Source organism: Mytilus californianus, unplaced genomic scaffold, assembly GCF_021869535.1.
Source record: "Mytilus californianus isolate M0D057914Y unplaced genomic scaffold, xbMytCali1.0.p SCAF_9, whole genome shotgun sequence".
Taxonomy (NCBI): domain Eukaryota; kingdom Metazoa; phylum Mollusca; class Bivalvia; order Mytilida; family Mytilidae; genus Mytilus; species Mytilus californianus.
Genome location: NW_026262745.1, coordinates 16961250 through 16969327, shown reverse-complemented (window position 1 = coordinate 16969327; position 8078 = coordinate 16961250).

Below are 8078 nucleotides of genomic sequence, written 5' to 3'. Positions count from 1 at the left end.
TGTAATATTTTTCTTAGTACGGTTACCATTCAAAAAGATACAATGCCTTCAAACGTTGTACAAGAGACGCTTTTTTATTTACACAAGACATATGATTGGCGTCAGAATCAAACCAATGAGAAACAAGCCAAATCAATCAATAATTTGTAAACAACGTTTCTTAAAAATGTGCTAAATCTGGTATGTAGATCAATGTGTGGGTCTAGCAAAGGCTTGGTATTTTGAATGATTTTAATAGTTATAAACAGTTTATTACAAGATATTGACCACATCAATGATAATTCAGGTCAGACGATTACATGTTGTATATGATTTTCAACAAAAAGAGAGAGCGAACATTTTGACTCCAAATCGGGTTTTTTTAAGCTGTATCCATTTACATATATTAAGGCCTTTCTTTTTTTCCGAGAAAAGGCATTTTGAAATTGTTCTGAAAAAATATGTTAAGCCTTCCACTTTTCCGTGGAAAGACATTTTGATTTTAATCTGATTATTCGGTCTTTTCCACCTTTCTATAGGAAGACCTCTAGAAATTGTTCTGTATTTCTGCGCTGAATTGTGGTTTCGCAAGTTGTCGATTATAAATTTGTACTGTGATATCGTATAAGTATTGCACTTTCAGAACCAGCTCCTCTTAATCGAATATTTTTTTTTATTGTAAGAGTTATTTCATCGAACACTATTATCCCTTCTTCTTCACAACTGTAAAAGAAATCGTTATTTCATTATGATATCGAAATTTCCCTTTGTTCATTTCAAATAAGTTAGAAATAGATTTGTAACTGGTAAATCGTACAAATAGGTGTGAAAAGAAAGACCGGTATGGACATTTTCAGTTCCAAGTTTGAACAGCCCTGTTCATTGATAATTTTCTATGTTTTCTATGTATTGTGTGCGATTTTGTCCCATGTACATTTACTCCATATCCTTACATTTTCTATTGAAACGAGAAAAGACGCGTTGACATTTCTTGGTTCAAACTTGACATTTATCAGATCCAAATTGAAAATTTTCAGTTCCAAGTTCACGTTTCTCAGTTCTAACTTTGAAGTTTAGATGTCTCACTTCCAAGTTGGAACTGAGAAATATCAACTTAGAACTAGATCTCAGCTAATATTATTAATTTCACTAAAATGTTAATAGCGTAGACTATTAAAAAAAATAAATCAATCAACACTATTCATATAAATTTTCTCATGGTAGGAACTCTTATGTCAACCTGATTAAATTAATGATGTTATTTTGTCAACAAATTTACGTTTAACACACTGCAGTGTGATATATAAAACAAATGCTATAAAATTCAGCATTGGTTATAAGAAGTAGCAGCTATTAGGTCAAAAAGTAAAGCAATAGTAGTTTACCGATATTCAAATCTCGTCAAACGATTAAGAAGAGACAAAAATCAAAGTAACAATAAAAAAACCTAACAGAATCGCATAAACTCCAAAAAGGGACCGAGACAGGATGCGTCGACAGGGAAAGCGTGTCCGTCTATACATGCACCCCCCACATCAATTGAGTCCACATTAAGTAAAATGCCACAATCGAAAATAGAACACTATCGGTAAAATAACAGAAGTCATTGAAGTAGATAGATTGTACATTATTTACGACATTTAGATCTAAGCATTTATAGGTTACACTTTGTAAATACAGCTGTTTCACAAACCACGCATCTTTTGGGGAGATATATAATATTCATAGATATTTTGTTTTGCCCAGATATGATCTCTATGTTTCATATCATAGAAACACAACTTAGAAATGTTACCAGTATACAAACACATTGATAGCGGCAACATTGAATTTTGATGAAGACCCAAAGTGAAGGCAGGCGTAGTACAGAGTTTTAATATAAGTTTAAACTCTTAGAAGTTCGAAGTATATAAATGTTGAAAATATGCCGCACATCCCTATATTTTAACCTTTGAAAAAAATAGTATTGCATATGAACTTCCCATTCTAGAACATATTTGTTTTTTCGAAACTTCATAGTAAAAGTGGCACAGTTTAAGACGTAAAATGGAAATTGCAGTGTCTATATTTACAGAAGTGCATCTTTAAAATGGAGAAAAATTATGTCTGCTATAAAATATAAGACCTGATAATTTAGTTTTATCCACCTGATTTATAGTGCTATTATACAGGAAGAGTTCAGGATCTGGATGAAATTTACATTTGTTAAAAAAATGCATCCCTACCGTATTTGAAGTGTAAATATTTCAAAGCTGTTTTAGAGGTGCATTCGTCTATTCTGCCGAGGCACAGCTGTAATTGCCGCTCAATACAATACAAATTATGTCATCGATTGCATATGAGAAACTTATCATCATATAAAGAACACTGAACGTTATTTTTTCAATATTTCTATAATTAAACTAATAGTTTTAATACTAAATAAAATAAATGAGAGTATATTACCCAGAGGTTTTCATATCTACAATTCGGACATAGTAAAGGTAACTGGAATATATCAGATAAAAAAATGAAAATGAAATAAGACATCTTGCCTTTACAACCAAAAAAAATATTTTCACGATACTTTACCTGAAATCGGTGTCATATGACTTTTCTGGATAAAAAGTAATCTAGTTAGCCTACAAATGTTCATTTTGTCTAATCCATTATAGGTGAATCATTAAAATTTATCAAAATGGTTAAGAGAATTACTGTCATGTCGAAATCCGCATTGTATTCATATGTTGGCTAATAGAAATTGACTCCACAAACCAAACAAAGCGATCATTCAATTTGACCATCTGTTCAAGTGTTTTGCATACCCAACTAGTATTGGAAATTGGTCTGAAATTAATACTATTGCGATTTCATCTTTTTCAATGAATATGACATTTTCCAAAAATTCAATGCGTTTGACTCGAGAAATGGATTAACACTATTTTTCTTTGAGTAACATTAAATTTTATTTGAAAATTAGCAAGGTAGGTTCTGATATAGTATAGAACCACTAACTTGGTTCAATAGCTTCTTTGTGAGCAACAATCCTCTACCAAGGAAATCGTGCTAGGAAACCCTAGCTCCTTGAATATCGTATCAACTGGGAGATATATACTCTATATGCAGGCGCTGCTGGAATGTAATTTGGTCAATAAGTAAAATATTTGGATTATTTTTGGTATAAAATGAAAGCCTGATGGAGGAAATAAAGAATTTAATGTGTAATCACTGGAGTACACAGAAAAGCAAAATAAAACATGCGTCAGGATGAGGTATCCGTGCACAAAATTTCTTATTGTAGTATTTTCACAAAATGAACAAAATAAATCAATATACAGTGAATACCTCAATTATCTACAAATAGAATTTAAAATAGTGTTGGTATCTATACATAAATCACCCCTAGTTTTTGGTGGGGTTCGTGTTGCTTAGTCTTTAGTTTTTCTATGTTGTGTCTTGTTAACTATTATTTGTCTGTTTGTCTTTTTATTTTTTAGCCATGGCGTTGTCGGTTTGTTTTCGATCTATGAGTTTGACTGTCCCTCTGGTATCTTTCGCCCCTCTTTTATATATAGATCCATATGCCCACAACGGATTGAAATCTACTGATCGCATCAAACACTGTGTATGTAACTGACAAGTACTAATTAGAAAGCTTTCGTGACAAGCATAGGTAACACTGTCCGAGTGAAACTTCCTCTTTTAAAGATTGGATCTGGTGTAGTGGTTTAGAACCTCTGTCTTTACATGCTCGGTGCATGGTCGTCGAAGGATGTATAAAATGGTTGTAACTTGTTCTCTCGCGAGATGACTTAAAAATCAAATCTGTATGTACAGACAATTTTGAACGTGGAAATTACTATGATATTGTTTGGTTAAACCATACGGCCTTTATCTCTCTCTCTCTCTCTCTCTCTCTCTCTCTCTCTCTCTCTCTCTCTCTCTCCATATGTATATAACCCTAGATACATTGTTGTAACGCCGACGAGGAAAGAGGGAAGAAACAAACTTTTCTTACGCAAGTTTGCAGATCTAACATTGTTTGGATAAATTTGAGACGAAGTACTTATAAAGTATGGTGTTAGCCCTGTATACCCACAGGTTATCCGATGGAGAACGTCTGTCGTAAAGTTGTCAAATATTTAGACGTATATAATAAAATTAAAATTTGATGGGACGGCATGGTAAGTAAAATTATCGTCCTTTACGACAGACAAAAAACAGCTGATTTAAGTTTAAAAACTTAAAAAAAAAAAAAAAACAACCCCTCAAAACCTGAAAAAAAAACATTAAAAATTGAAACAAAACAAACCAGCCTAAAACTGTCAGCAAACATTTATAACAAATACATAAAATAATGAATATCGAAAATCGTTTTGTTAGAACAGTTTATTAAAGTTACTTCCGTGTACTATTAAATGAAAATAATTAAGGACTATTATGTAACTTAACAATAAAACAATCAGGAAATAATATTCAGACGAAGTAGCACGCTGCACAGGATCAATTTAACGTGTCGTGTCGAATACAACAGAATGCACAATTTAGAATTGATATATAATACACTGTATATTATAAATTATCCCTTTTCATAAGTCTCTGGTCATATAGGTTGTGCAAAATACATGAAGTTCGATATTCACATCAAAGAGATTCTAATTTTACATTTTACTCCCGGATATCGTAAAGACTTAGCTGTATATATTTTTTGCCTTCCAAAATGATCGAAAATGCAAAACGTTTGAAAAAGAATGGTAAAATCGGCTCAACGGCAAAGTCGCTGAACTAGAAGACATTTCATCCGGTTAAAAATTACTTGGCTTGAATTCCAGTCGAAAACCAGTAAGAGTCTGGCCTGGATAGCTACATGTAATCATCGATCTTGGATCGTTAGAATAAAATTCAAGAAAGAAAACCATTACAAAAAAGAACTATATATAAGTTTAAAGAAGAAAAGAAAAAAGTCCCCATCTTAGATTTGGATTGATGTACAACAAAGTACTATGGACTTTATAAAGATTGACAACCTTTCAGGTTTGTTGTAATATGCTTGTTCTACCATGATTTGTTGACATTGATAACGTGTTTGAAACGATTTGTACTGACAACAAGCGAAGTTTATGAACACTTCTCAATGTACCGCAGTGGAAATGTTTTAAAATTGACAGAAAGAAACAGTATGAAGGCTATGAAGGTAAAATGGCCTTTTCAGTTCTAAACATATTTACAAGTGTGTCTTTACAGAACACATCCTTAAGTAATAGTAAGTAAACTCATAATATAGATACCAGGCTTATAATTTTGTGCCCCAGACGCGCGGTTCGTGTACAAAAGGCACATCAGTGACGCTCGAATTAAGAAGAATAAAAAAAGGCCAAGTTACGAACTATATGGCTTTGAATACCCAAAATTCAATAGCGTGTCCAGCAAATAAGACAGAAATATAAAACATTTTAGAGCTTAAAGATCATAAAGAATATAACAGACATAATCGTCTAGGATCAAATTTGCCTCAGTTAGTTGCAACGTTAGTTAAAAATCCGTTCAGCAACAGCAGCGGTTTCTCTGACCCCCAAACATGGCATGCTTATTACTTTCAAGTGACATCGTCGTTTGAGAAAGGACCTCATAAGCCCAGGGTAATTGGAATCATACGGCATTACATTAGAAAGTTATAGGAGTCAGAAGTTGAAAATTTGCGAATAGAATGGGGTAAGTATAATGTACAAATATAAGTTTGTATTGTCTCTTATTATTTTTACACTTGTCGAAATCTTGTTTAGCACAAGACATGGTTTTATACAGAAACCTTTACATAATAATACTACCCAACAATTCGTACTAACTTGTAACAATTGACTGACTTTGACCCTTTTGTTATGATGTTGATACCGGAGAAATGTTTTATATTGGTGAATTCTAATACCATTCCAATGCCCTTGCCTTCCTTAAACTAGGAGATTTTTGTGTCTTTGTTGGTGTTATTTTAGCTTGCATGCTCTTTTGATACTTCTGGATTTCAAACTTATTGATTTCAAGAATATTTTTTAAAAGCAAATTTACATTGTAATTATATTGGTATCTTAGGACTGACTACCTCGCGGTATACACCACGCAAATATATAAAAAAAAATTAACGACCGCTATAGCACTGCAGACAATACTAGACACTCTATTCAATATTGTTCTTTTTAACGAAGGTTTCATAGCGTATTGGACTTTAAATTTTGAATTCAGCGCATTTACTTTTTTTAAATCAAACTTGTCGGATATAAAAGTAAACACTACACCAAATAACTCGCAAGACCCCCCCCCCCCCCCCCCCCCGAAAAAAAAAGAAAAAAAAAGGTGAACTAACCATTCATACATCATTTTCATGCTATATTGTCATTACACAAAATAAATAATCTAACTAGAGTAGTTTTGTAGTCCCTGTTGAATGAATAATATGGTACACACCAATTGTGCACAGTTCCAAATACGTATAACAAGAAGGTTATCCTTCAAGGTTTTGAGAAACTGATACTAGGAGTAATGTTGAGATGGGAACATTCCCAAACTGCCATTGAGTAGATGGCCTTTTCAAATATTTTACCCTTCATTACTTCAACGGTTTGCGGAACGCATAAATTGATCTTTGTCTATTTATTCATATCATACTTACCCACATACAGTGCATGGTGGAATCCGTAGGTTTGTTGATCTAAACTTTAAAAAGAAATTAAATATTTCTTTGTTTTTTTTTCTAAAAGTAGAAAAACATTTCTACCCTCTTTCAAAAGTTCAAGATTTTTGTTTCTTAAATGCAACAGTTTCCATTCACAAAAATATTAATACATTTTCACCTTAAATATACTAATAAGATGAATTGTTACCCTTATGATGTTTATCTGAATGAGTTAGTTATCTTTATATAAAGCCGGGTTTCACATCAACGTTATCTCGCAGGAGCTTGTATACCAACTAAACATGTGCATGCAAGTCTTTAAATAAAAAAAATATCGAATTATGTTATTTGCTTTGTATTATATTGTTGGAGCTTGGAGTTAAGTCTAATCCAGAAAACTATCCGTATATTCACTCACTGTACAAAGATAGATAATTCAAGCAATTTTTTTTGTAGAGACCTTTGTTCATGTGAGTTTGTTGGTTCTTTTAAGTCTTCGACTGAGATCCACTATTTGTTTGCTTCTAAATATTTTTGTTTTCTACTAATGTTCTAAATGTAAACATTTTTAACCTGTGAAGTGTCCAAGAACAAGAGATTAAAAGTAGCTGCAGGCTTAAACGTGATGTAATTTCCGGTAGGGAAGCAAATCTCTACACAAAACCCTCTAAAAAACCGAAATATGCCCAAAAATAAAACCAAACAAAAATGTTTTCAAAGTTTTTAGTTATTCCTTGCCAGAAATTCTATAGTCAATTTTCACATTTTTTGCGCCCATTGTCTGGTACCTAATATTTATAATTTTTTTCTTTAAAAGCATTATGTTAATCAAAAAAAGTTTCGGTTACAGAAATTCATAGGCTGTATTCTTTTCCAGTTACATGTTTAGAGTTAATCATTCAACACTTCCTCATGTAATAAACTTAGGACATAAAGGTAAAATCAATAAAAAATTCGATAAGGTAACACACCTGCTAGTTAGATTCAGGTCCTCAATCTGAATTTCAGTACATATTGTTCATGTCAAAAGATATTTTTGAAGTATAGTTTAGGAAAGATTATATTATAAGACGAACATTTAAACGGTTTGTTAATTTTGAAATAAGGATATTTTCGGTGGAATATGGTGAATTCATTTTAAATGCAAACATTGAAATGAACAGTTGTAGTTTGTCATAAGTTAACATAGGCATGCAAGAAAACGATATTTTGCAAGCATTGCGTATCACAGCCTAATAGAAAAAAGGGATATGGAGCATCGACCCATAACACAAAATCAATACATGCAGAGCAAAAAAAAAAAAACCTACAAAAACACAGAAAGCAAAGGAACTGCGCTTTTATTGCTGTTCTTCATCTCAAAGTCATAGTTAGGTCTTCAAAACGGAACAAACACTCTCACCTCATTGCAAGTTTAAGACGACCCTCAGGACCGGTTTGAACGAAATTCTTT